This window comes from Macaca nemestrina, chromosome 2 (assembly GCF_043159975.1).
Source record: "Macaca nemestrina isolate mMacNem1 chromosome 2, mMacNem.hap1, whole genome shotgun sequence".
Lineage (NCBI taxonomy): Eukaryota > Metazoa > Chordata > Mammalia > Primates > Cercopithecidae > Macaca > Macaca nemestrina.
The window spans coordinates 153,716,208-153,729,249 of NC_092126.1; the positions used below are offsets into that span (position 1 = coordinate 153,716,208).

A 13,042-nucleotide genomic window follows, 5' to 3' on the forward strand; every position below is an offset into this window, starting at 1 on the left:
TGTCGGCAGGCGCAGTTGTGAGTTTGCCCACATTCTGCGTTCATGATAAACAGTTTGCTGTTTGATCATATAGCCTCCAGTGGAATGCCGAGTTGCTCACGTCCCACGGGCCTTCAGTTCCCTACATCTTCACTCACACATCAGGTGGTTGAGACTGGCTGTTGTCCGAGACTTAAGCTGGGAGGTTGGCCAGAACACTTGTCTGTGGCCACTCCATGTGGTCTCTGCCTACATGAGTTTGGGCTTCTGCACAGCATGGTGGCTGGGTCCTAAGAGTAAGTGTCCTGAGAGAGCAAGTAGAAGTTCATGGCATTTTTATGATCTGGCCTTGGACGTCCTGTAGCACCACTTCCACCATACCCTATGAGTTAAGACAGTCACAAAGGTCTACCCAGGTTCAACGGGAGGGGACATAGTCTCTGCTCTTCAATGGGAGGAATATCGAGCTCATATTGTATAAAGACCATTGAGATAGGAGATATTGTTGTGGGTGTTGTTGGAAAAGACAGTCTACTACAGAAGTTTTTCCTAAACATTCTGTGTTGGTTAGGAACTGTGTTTGACTGCTAGTAACAAAAACCCAATTACGATGGCTTAAGTAATTTAGGGATTCTTCTTTCATGTGAAATAAATCCAGAAGCAGGAGATCCAGGTCAAATTTGGCAACTCCACACAGTCTCAGGACTAAAGTTCCATCTGCAGCATCCATTTCCAAGGTTTCTCATGAACACAGAATGGCTGCTGCAGTTCTAACCATTACATCTATATCCCAGTCAGGAAGAAGGAGAAAGGTAGAAAAGCAACAGGTCATGCCTCCCAGCTGGGTTAGTCCCCTTGAAAACTTCACTTGTCAAGCTTCTCCTTTCATGTCCTTGGGTAGTCCTAGGTGCAGAGGAAGCTGAGTGAAAGCTGGATTCATCTTGGTGGCTCTGCTTCTTGTGTGTTCATCCTGGGGCCTAGGCTGAAGGGGCAGCATGTGCCCCGGGAAGCTCTTCCCATGGTGATGGCAGGAGACACAGCAGAGGGCATCTTAGAATCAAGTTCACAACTGGCACATCATCCTTTCCACACACACCCCATTGACAGCAGCAGGTGCCATGGCCAGGCCCAAAGGCATAATGGGCAGGGATGTGCTCTCCCCTCCAATGAGGCTGTGGCAAGGGTGTGGACATGGGGAGGGTGACGTGCTGTGGGTGTACTTCTCTCCTCTGCACTCCATCTCACACCTCATTTTCTTCACACCACCTTTCACTGTTCGAAAGTACCTAATTTATATATTTGTTACTGGTTATGTTGTGTTTTCATTTTCATGCAGCTCACAATACTTTCCATTAATAATCCCCTTGGTGATTTCTTCTTTGACCCATGGATTGTTTAAAACTGTGTCATGTAACTTCCAAGTATTTGTGTGTTTCCCACATCTTCTGCTGCTGATTTCTAATTTATCCTTCTGCTAATCCCGTTGTGGTTGGAAAACATATTTTGTATGGTTTCAGTCCTTTTAAATTTACTTAAATGTATTTTCTGGCCCAGCATACGCCCTAGCATACCTGGGGAGTGTTCCACGTGTATTTGAGAAGGATGGGCCCTCTGCTCGTGTTGGGTGGGGTGTTCTGTGAATGCTGTGTGGGGCGAGCTGATGGATCCTTTTGAGTCTTCTGCATCCTCACTTTCTGTCCATTGTTGAGAGAGGCTTATTGACCTCTCAGCTATGGTTATTGGGTTGTATGTCTCTCCGTCAGTTGTCAGGTTTTGCTGATTGTGTTTTGGGGCTAATTTTAGGTGCTTGTTTGCTCTCTGCCTTCATCACTAAACTCTGAGCTCCTTAAGGGCAAAGAGCTGGACCGTACCCTTGTTCCCAGTGGCTTGTGAAGCCTGGTACACAACTGATGCTCAGTATGTAGCCAATGAATGAGTGATGGTGGAGCAAGTTCTCCTCCCAGCAGTCCTATCCTTTCTTCAGTCCAATAATACTTCCTGCCATACATGGGGGTGGATGCCTGTAGTCTTAGCTACTTGGGAGGCTGAGGCAGGAGAATCGCTTGAGCCCAGGATGCAGTGGACCCTGATCGTACCTGTGAACAGCCACTGCACTCCAGGCTGAACAACATAGCAAGACCCTGTCCCTACAAAACAAACAAACAAACAAACAAATTAAAATAAGAAAATTAACTTTCTGAGCACCTGGTCTGGGTGACGTATCAGGGAGTGAGTGACGGCAGGGTCTCTGCCCTCAAGGCACTGATGGTCTAGAGAGAGAGACTGGCATGAAAAAGAACAATAGTAACACCATGGTGGGTGGTATACCGAGGTTTTGGGGGCTTGGAGGAGGCATCCATCCCAGTCTTCTTGGAGTTGGAGAGGGATGCCCAGAGGAAAACGTGTTGAAAAGCCAGGGGGGAGTGCAGTGAAGAAGGCTGTGCCTGGCAACGGGATCAACGTTTGTAAAGGCCCAGAGGCCTGTTAAGAATGGCACATTTAGGCCCGGTATGGGGGCTCACACCTGAAGTCCCAATACTTTGGGAGACCAAGGTGGGAAGATTGTTTAAGGCCAGGAGTTTGAGACCAGCCTGGGAAACATAGTGAGACCCCATCACTACAAAAAAATAAATAAATAAATAAATAAATAAATAAATAAAATTTAATTAGCCAGACATGGTGGCACATGCCTGTAATCCCTGCTGCTTGGGAGGCTGAGATGGGAGGATCACTTGAGCTTAGGAGTTTGAGGCTTCAGTGAGCTATGAGCGTACCACTACACTCCAGCCTGGGTGGCAGAGTGAGATCCTTTCACAAACAAACAAACAAACAAGCAAACACAGATGCTCAGGTTCCACCTTCAGCAATTTTTACTTAATTGATCTGTAACAGCCTAATCATTGACATGTCAGACATTAAGCACAGTTGTGAACAAAGCCGAGCAAATCTGAAGGCGAAAACGAGTGAGGCACACTGCTCTCTCTTTGTTAGAGGGGAGTAACGGAAACATGTAGGATACGTGAATAGTCTGCCAACGCACTATTTTGTAAAAGCTGTTGCTTTTTCAGACTGGCATACGTGTAACCCAGCCCCAGCTGTGCAGTAGGTGCCCACGAGGGCTAAAGGCCTCTGGCTAAACATGGTGTATTTTCTTTTTTTTTTTTTTTTTTGAGACGGAGTCTCGCTCTGTCACCCAGGCTGGAGTGCAGTGGCCGGATCTCAGCTCACTGCAAGCTCTGCCTCCTGGGGTTACGCCATTCTCCTGCCTCAGCCTCCTGAGTAGCTGGGACTACAGGCGCCCGCCACCTCGCCCAGCTAGTTTTTTGTATTTTTTAGTAGAGACGGGGTTTCACCGTGTTCGCCAGGATGGTCTCGATCTTCTGACCACATGATCCGCCCGTCTCGGCCTCCCAAAGTGCTGGGATTACAGGCTTGAGCCACCGCGCCCGGCCAACATGGTGTATTTTCTAAGAACCTCCATTTTGCTCCAGATACGTAATTTTTTTTTTTTTTTTTTTTTTTTTTTTGAGACGGAGTCTCGCTCTGTCGCCCAGGCTGGAGTGCAGTGGCCGGATCTCAGCTCACTGCAAGCTCCGCCTCCTGGGTTCACGCCATTCTCCTGCCTCAGCCTCCCGAGTAGCTGGGACTCCAGGCGCCCGCTACCTCGCCCGGCTAGTTTTTTGTATTTTTTTTTAGTAGAGACGGGGTTTCACCGTGTTAGCCAGGATGGTCTCGATCTCCTGACCTCTTGATCCGCCCGTCTCGGCCTCCCAAAGTGCTGGGATTACAGGCTTGAGCCACCGCGCCCGGCCCAGCTACGTAATTTTAAACAAATTAGATACGGATATATTTCAGAGACTAATGTAAAATATGTATTTTTTAAGTGAAAATAATAGACTTCAAAGACATTTCTGAGATTAGAGTAGCTCCCTTCAGGCTCTGACCCCAAATTTCTGGAGTAGGACACTCGAGAGGCCCTTAGACTGACTGCTGAAGTAACCCAAGAGGGCCTCGTGAAGGAGGTGGTCTCTAAAGTACCTTTGAAAGATCAGCAGGATGTATATTGGATGATGGAAGCGCAGAACAAAGACACAGAGGCTGGAGAAGAGGATTCATAGAAAGCAGTAGTTCTCAAAGCATAGTCTTCAGACCAGCAGTGACAGCATCACCGGGGAAATTGGGAGAAATGAAAGTGATCCAGCCCCAGCCCAGACCTGCTGAATGGAAACTCAGGCGGAGTGGAGGGTGGGCAGCAATCTGTGTTTTCCTAAGCCTGGCTGGTAATTTGGATGCACACTCAAATTAGAGAACGACTGTTACACAGAAGTGAGCCGTAAGCTGCAGAGGTGGCTACACCAGCTCCTGCAGGAACATGGTCACCAGGCCAAGGAGTTTTAACTTGGTGCTGAGGGCAGGAGGCGCCATGAAGAGTTTGGAGGAGAGGTGAAAAAAATGGGGAGCCCTTGCTTGTCTTCCCTCCCCTAGGGGCGTGTGTTTGTACACTTGTAACTCCCACCCGGATAGAACATTTCCATCATCCCAGAAGATTCCTGTAATATCCTCCCAAAGGTTACCCCTGTTTTGCTGTCACATGAGATTGGTTTAGCTTGTTCTTGAATGGAATGGAATAATAAATTATGTACTGTTACGTGTCTAGCTGCTTCAGCTCAACAGTCTGTGAGACTGAGCCAGCTGTTGACGGTGTCAGTGTTCTTGGGTAGGGACAGCCCACAGTTGGGTTGTTTGTGCTCCTGTGCATGAGCATGTGGGTGGCTTCAGTCTGGGCTATTAGAAAGCTGCTGTGAACATCACCATAAACACCTGATGTCATTTCTCCTTGGTATTTACCCAGGAGAGGAATTGCAGGGTCACAGGGTAAGCATCAACATAGCTTTACTAGAAACTGCCAGATAGGTTAACAAAGAGGTTAAAACAATGTATATTCCCCCCCAGTGTATGAGACCAGCGTTTATTCCATGCTCTTGCCAACATGTTGGTATCGTTGGCCTCTGTACTCGTGGCCATTCTGGCGATTGTGTAGTGGTGTCTCCCTGTGGCTTAATTTGCATTTCCCTGTTGATTAATGAAATTGAATCCTTCATTCTGTTTATTAGCCATTTGGGAAGGCTTTTGAATGTTTCTTTTGCTTTTTTAAAAAAATTGAGATATCTTTTTTGTATTGCTCTTAGGAGCTCTTTAAGTATTCTGGACACAAGTCTACCTTCAGATCTGGGGATTGTGCACATTCTCTCAATCTGTGACTTTCTTACCCAGTTTTTTTAAACAGCTTTATTGAGATACAAGTCTCATACTGTGCATTTCAGCTCTCTGAAGTGTATAATTTCATGGTTTTCAGTATATTCTCAGCATTATGCGATCATTGCACACACGGCTACACACTCTGCCCAAACCATGCTCCACCCCTCAGCTCCTCATCTGCCTCAGGGCCTTTGCACCTGCCATCCCTTCTGCCTGGGATGCTCGCCTCTCGTCTCAGCATAGTCACTGCCTCCTTGGAAGGCTTTCCTATGGCCAAGCCAGGTCTCCCTTCTCTGGTTTGCTGGATCCTTTGCTTTTCCCCATCACAACACTTAGACCCCTGTATTGAAATAGTCTTTTTACTCATGGCTTTGGAACAATTACCCAGGTTGCAAACTCTCTGAGAGCAGAAGTGCATCTCTCCATGCTCCCACTGTCTCCTCAGGGCTTGCAAAGCCCTGTACAATTGACAAAGCAGGTACTCCAAATACTTGCTGAATGAATAAAGGAATGAGGACTGGGTGGCTTCTCCACCCTTCCTCCCACTCAGATGGCTGCCAGGACCCCCAGGTGTGATTATGGGCCCGAGTTGATGAGTTGATGAGACAGCAGAACCCTTTCAGGGAGTGATGGATGGTGAGGCTGGCACTTAGCACTTCCAGCTGGTGCATGAGTTTTAAGAACGGATGTTTGTGGCAATTCTGATTATGCTCTAGTTTTTGAAATAAGTCATGTTGGTGATGGCCATCCTGCCCATTGGGACTGAGTCGATTCAGTGAGAATTAATTACAGATGAGAAACCAGCTTGGAGAGCAATTAATATTTAAGCTCCCTGGAGAGTGATGCAAATACAGCTGGTCTTGTCTTTGCCTGTTCTTCCTTTTCTTTCTCCGCACTGTACAACTGACAAAGCAGTTGTAGTCATCAGGAAGAGCCTCTCTGCAGCCTCCTGCTATACTTTGTGGTACTGTTATCCCCATTTTACAGGTGAGGAAACCGAGGCTCAGACAGGTGACAGCTTGCCTAGTCGTCCAATACCCTGTGGAGTATCTGGGCTTGAACCCAGCCCAGAACAAATAAGAGTGGGTTGAAAGCCCTGTCAGACAATGCCCACACAAGAGGGGTCATTGCCCTCATCAGGATACAGGGCTGTTTTTCTTTCCTTTCCTGGGATGCCAGGACTGAGAAGAGCCTGCAGGGCTGGAGGTTGGGTCCTAAATATGAAGACTCACAGGGAAAGAGTTGGGAGTCCTCCTGCCCCAGGTCAGCAGTGAAACCTCCACCCCAGGCTCAGAATGACCCCAGTACCCCAGAGCCAGCTGTGGCAGAAGTCAGAATTACCCACCACCTCCATTCAGCTGCCCTCTGCACCTGCTGCCCTACTCACAACCCTCGCCTCTTGTGCCCTCTAAAACATGCTTTCAGGAAAGGCTCTGATAGCTCCTATATGAGGACATTCAGTTTCTCTTTACAGGTTAGCCATGTGGCCTCTTCATAGGAACACACATACCTTCATCACAGAGAGTCCATTTGTTAGTTCAAGACTCAGCCCCGTGAGGGTTTCTGACCTTCATGTTGGGGCTAGAAGTTTCCCAAGACCTTGAATTGTGCTGGACTGGGGCAGGAACCAGCTCATCCTTGCTCCTTGGGACTGCGAGTCAGGGAGGGCCGCCCTCTCTGTGCCCTCCCCATAGTTCTGGACAGAGCAGGCCATCAGCAGGAGGTCAGCACAGGACAGGATGAGGTGTTCAGGAAGGACAGACCTTTTTAAACCCCACATCTGCTCTCCTTGTCTGATGGCGCAAGCACACGCCTCTGGGCAGATGTTGGAGGCACAGTGCGAGGGGGTCTCTCAGTCTCTACATCTCACCATGGAGCCCTCCTTCCTTCTCCCTTCCTGCCCCCTCCCTCCTTCCTTCCTTCTCTTCCTCCCATTCTCCCCTTCTCTCTCTCTCTTTCTCTCTCTCTCTCTTTTTCCCTCCCTCTCTGTCATGCCTGTTCACTGGCTCTGCTTCCTTATTTTTCTTTCTCTCTCTCTCTCTCCCTGTTTCCCTCTCTATCCTATGCCACCTCCCTGTCCTTTTTTCTACTCCTCACTGTTCCCCTGCAGGGAGAGGTAGAAAAGCCTCTGGCCTTCACTTGGGGAGAGAAGGCCAGAAAGGCTTCCTGGAGGAAGGGCTGTCCATCCTCTCTCTCAGGCACTTCCCACTTTTAGATCCTTATATCCAAAAGACCTTTATTTTATTTTTTTGAGACAGGGTCTAGCTCCATCACCCAGGCTGGAGTGCAGTGGCACCATCACAACTCACTGCAATCTCAACCTCCCAGATTCAAGTGACGCTCCCACCTCAGCATCCCAGGTAGCTGGAACCATAGGCATGCACCACCATGCCTGGAGAATTTTTAAATTTTTTGCAGAGTCTTGTCATGTTGCCCAGGCTGGTCTCCATCCAACTCTTAGGCTCAAGCGATCCTCCTCGGCCTTTGAAGGTGCTGGGATGACAGATGTGAACCACTGCATCTGGCCTAAAGAAGACCTTTCCAGCAGTAGAAACTGTCCAGCAGGCCAGGTGCGGTGGCTCATGCCTGTAATCCCAACACTTTGGGAGGCCAAGGCGGGCAGATCACCTGAGGTCAGGAGTTTGAGACCAGCCTGGCCAACATGGTGAATCCCTGTCTCTACTAAAAATACAAAAATTTAGCCTGGCGTGACAGCAGGCACCTGTCATCTCAGGTATTCAGAAGGCTGAGGCAAGAGAATCACTTGGACCCGGGAGGTGCAGGTTGCAGTGAGCCGAGATCGTGCCAGTGCACTCCAGACTGGGCAACAAGAGTGAAAGTCCATTAAAAAAAGAAAGAAAGAAAGAAAGAAAATAAAAGGAAAAGAAAAGAAAGGAGAAAAGAAAAGAAATGAAACTGTCTAGCAGTGGAGTGAGATGTCCTGCCCCATAGTGAGCTCCCATCGGGGAGACAATCCAACAAGGCAGAGGAATCATCTTTGCTGAGTGTGGAAGGTGATTTGAACTTCTCCATTTGGGCAAGAGTGCATGATCTCTGACCCTGGGATTTTCCCAATATGCATTGCTCCACAGCTCAAGGTGGTTTCAGGATTCCCACCCCCACCCCAGCCATGTATTTAAAACTAGAGCTAGGCCTCATGAAAGAGCAAATGTATTTGAAGATAAGATATTTTTCTTATGAGAAAGAAACCTTATATTCTTTATAAATTTTTATGTAATTTATTTAAAAATGCATAATAGATGTACATAGTTTCAGGGTATGTGATCATTTAATATGTTTATATAATTTGCAAAGAGCAAATCAGTGTACTCAGAATATGCATCACCTTAAATATTTGTCTTTATGCTGGAAGCAATCAGATTGTTCTCTTCTAGTTATTTTACTTATTTATTTATTTATTTGTATATTTTTTAGAGGCAGAGTCTCACTCTGCCACCCAGGTTAGAGTGTAGTGACACAACCATAGCTCACTGCAACCTGGAACTCCTGGGCTCAAGCCATCTTCCTGCTTCAGCAAATACCTGGAACTACAGTGATGCGCCAACAAGGCCAGCTAACCTTTTAAATTTTTGGTAAAGATGGAGTCTCACTATATTGCCCAGGCTAGTCTTGAACTCCTGTCTTCAAGTAGTCCTCCCACCTTGGCTTCCCAAAGTGCTGGGATCATAGGTGTGAGCCACCATGCCTGGCCTCTTCTAGCTATTTCAAAATGTACAATCCGTTATTGTAACTATAGTCACCATACTGATTTATCTAATACTGGGTCTTATTTCTTTTTCTTTCTTTTCTTCTTCTTCTTCTTCTTCTTCTGTTTTTTTTTTTTTTTTTTTTTTTTTTTGAGACAGAGTCTTGCTCTTTCGCCCAGGCTAGAGTGCAGTGGTGGTACAATCTCAGCTCACTGCAACCTCTGCCTCCCAGGTTCAAGCGATTCTCCTGCCTCAGCCTCTTGAGTAGCTGGGATTACAGGCACCGGCCATCACGCCTGGCTAATTTTGTATTTTTAGTAGAGACAGGGTTTCACCATGTTGGCCTGGTTGGTCTCGAACTCCTGACCTCAGGTAATCTACGTGCCTCTGCCTCCCAAAGTGCTGGGATTACAGGTGTGAACCACCGTGTCCGGCCTTATTTCTTTTATCAGAATGTATATCTTTACCCATTAATCATCCTGTCTTCATTGCCACCCTCTTCCCACCTTAGTAACCACCAGCCTACTTTCTATCTTCATGAGATCCACTTTTTTAGCTACCACATGTGAGTGAGAACATGCGATATCTGTCTTTCTTTGCTTGGTTTATTTCACTTACATAATGACCTCCAGTTCCATTCGTGTTGCTGCAAATGACAGGATTTCATCCTTTTTCATGGCTGAATTCTATTCCATTGTGTATATATGCCACATTTTCTTTATCCATTCATCTGTTGAGGTGTACTTAGGTTGAATCCATACTTCAGTTATTGTGAATAGTGCTGCGAAAAACAAGTGGGTGCAGCTATCTTTTTGATATATTTGGTTTTCTTTCTTTTAAATATCTACTTAGTAGTGAAATTGCTGGAACATTGGTAGTTCTTTTTTTTTTTAATCTTTTTTTGAGACAGGGCCTCACTCTGTCACCCAGGCTAGAGTACAGTGACATAATCTTGGCTCACTGCAGGATTGACCTCCTGGGCTCAAGCAATCCTCCTGCCTCAGCTTCCTAAGTAGCTGAGACCCCAGACACAGGTTCAGCTGATTTTTTTTTTTTTTAAGAGATGGGATCTTGCTATGTTGCCCACGCTGGTCTTGAACTTCTGGCCTCAAGTGATCCTTCTAGTACTATTTTTAGTGTTTTAGGGACCTTCATACAGTTCTCCATAGTGGCTGTACTATTTCACATTCTCGCTAACAAGGGTTCCCCTTTCTCTGCGTGCTTGCCAACATCTGTTACTGCCTGTCTTTTTGATAAAAGCCATTTTAACAGGGGTGAGGTGATTCCTTGTTGTAGTTTTGGTTTGCATTTCTCTGATGATTGTGATGTCGAGCCTTTTTTCATCTACCTATTGACCATTTGTATGTCTTTTTTAGAGAAATGTCTGTTTAGATCTTTTGCCTATTTTTAAATTGGATTTTTTGGGCTTTTTTGCTATTTGAATTGTGTGAGCTCCTTCTATATTTTGGTTGTTAATCCTTTGTCAGATGAATAGGTTGTACGTATTTTCTCTCATTCTGTGGGTTGTCCCTTTACTTTGTTGATTGTTTCCTTTGCTGTGCAGAAACTTTTTAGAGTGATGTAATCCCATTTGTCTATTTTTGCTTTGGTTGCCTGTGCTTTTGAGGTCTTGTGCAGAAAATCTTCACCTAGTCCAATGTTCTAGGATATTTCCCCAATGTTTTCTTCTAGTTGCTTCATAGTTGGAGGTCTTAGATTTAAGTCTTTAATCCATTTTGATTTGGCTTTTGTGTATAGTGATAGATAGAGGTCTAGTTTCATTCTTCTGCATATAGTTATTCAGTTTTCCCAGCACCATTTATGGAAGAGACTGTCCTTTCCCCAGTGTCTGTTCTTGGCACCCTTGTCAAAGATGAGTTGACTGTGATTGTGTGGATTTGTATCTGGGTTCACAGACAACAAGATCTGGTTTCGGGGTTTTTGTTTTGTTTTGTTTTTTGAGACAGGCTATTTCTCTGTCACCCAGGCTGGAGTGCAGTGGTCCAATCAGAGTTTACTGTAGGCTTGACCTCCTGAGCTCAGGAGATCCTCCCAACCTTCCAAGAAGCTGGGACCACAGGCACCTGCCACCCCATCCAGCAAATTTTTGTATTTTTTGTAGAGATGGGGTTTTGCCATACTGCCCAGGCTGATCTCAAACTCCTAGGTGCAAGTGATCCCCCAGCCTTGGCCCTAAGTGCTGATATTAAAGTGCTGATATGAAAGCTGACAAGATCTTATACTCAGAGAAAAGTAAAGACTCCGCCAAGAAACTAATAGAACTGATAAATAAATTCAGCAAAGTTGCAGAATACAAAGTCAGCATACAAAAAATCAGTAGCATTTCCATATACCCAAAGTGAACAATCTGAAAAAGAAATCAAGAAAGCAATCCCATTTATCGTAGCTACAAAGGATATAAAATACCTACGAATCAATTTAAGCAAAGCAATGAAAGATCTATACAAGGAAAACCACAAAACACTGATGAAAGAAATTGAAGAGGACACAGACAAAAATGAGAAGATGTTCCATGCTTATGGATTAGAAGAACTAATATTGCTAAAATGACAATACTACCCAAGGCAATTTATAGATCCAATACAATCCCTATCAAAATACTAATGACATTCTTCACAAAAGTAGAAAAAGTCCCAAGATTTATATGGAACCACAAAAGACCCCCAACAGCCAAAGCAATCCTGAACAAAAAGAACAAAGCTGGAAGCATCACACTACCTGACTTCAAAATTTACTACAAAGTTTTAGTCACCAAATCAGCATAGTACTTGCATTAAAAACAGGATACATGGAACAGACTAGAGAACCCAGATACAACTTTTTTGTTTGTTTGTTTTTTGTTTGTTTGTTTGTTTTTTGAGATGGAGTTTTGCTCTCGTTGCCCAGGCTGGAGTACAATGGCGCAATCTCGGCTCACTGCACCCTCCGCCTCCTGGGTTCAAGCGATTCTCGTGCCTCAGCCTCCCGAGTAGCTGGGATTACAGGCATGCGCCACCAGATGGCCCAGCTAATTTTTGTATTTTTAGTAGAGACAGGGTTTCTCCACGTTGGTCAGGCTGGTCTCGAACTCCTGACCTCAGGTGATCTGCCCGCCTCAGCCTCCCAAAGTACTGGGATTATAGGCGTGAGCCACCGCGCCCAGCTCCCAGATATACTTTTTATATTTATTAAATTGAGTTTAGTTTTAGAATTACATTAATCATGACAGATTTTAGAAAATAGAGACAAGAAGATAAACAGTCATTCCTAATTCTGTACTCCTGACAGCCACTGTTTGCATGTCATCCTGTTTTCTTTTAGTTTTCTCCTCTACTCACTTTTTACACAGTTATATCAGGGTGTGGAAACAGCTCTGCACTCCTTATTGATTGCTGAACACTATGATGTGAATATTTCTACATAGCCACCACCTTTATCATTTTTGGTCACCGCTTAATACACCATAGGGTGGATGCCTATAATTTCCTTAGACTTCTTTTTGAAACAGTATAGCACATGAACCTCTTCAAAGATGGATAATGAGAAAGCAAAACCTGCTTCTTTTTTTTTTTTTTTTTGAGACGGAGTCTCGCTCTGTTGCCCAGGCTGGAATATAGTGGCGTGCTCTCGGCTCACTTCAAGCTCCGCCTCCCGGGTTCACGCCATTCTCCTGCCTCAGCCTCCCGAGTAGCTGGGACTACAGGCACCCGCCACCAGGCCCGGCTAATTTTTTTTGTATTTTTAGTAGAGACAGGGTTTCACCGTGTTAGCCAGGATGGTCTCGATCTTCTGACCTCGTGATCCACCCACCTCCGCCTCCCAAAGTGCTGGGATTACAGGCATGAGCCACCGTGCCTGGCCAGCCTTCTGCTTCTTTAGAGAAGGAATTACCCAATCTCTCACCCATCTTGTAAAAGAAGTGTTCACCAAGTGGCCACAAGGAGAGGAAAGCGAGTGTGTGTTGAGCCCTGCTCTGTGCCAGCCATTGGGTTGGGTGCTCTTTGGGTGTCAGCTCAGGCAACCCTATGGTCGCCAGGTGCATGTGGTCATCTCTGCTTTGTAGGTGAGACTGTTGGGTCTGGAGACACTGGCTTAAG

At 45.8% G+C, this 13,042-nt stretch overlaps 1 protein-coding gene across 1 annotated transcript in view; it reads left to right on the plus strand.

Moving 5' to 3' along the window:
• LOC105477759 (FYVE, RhoGEF and PH domain-containing protein 5) overlaps positions 1 to 13,042 on the plus strand; it is a 124,680-nt gene that overhangs the window by 74,079 nt on the left and 37,559 nt on the right. The window lies entirely within an intron of this gene.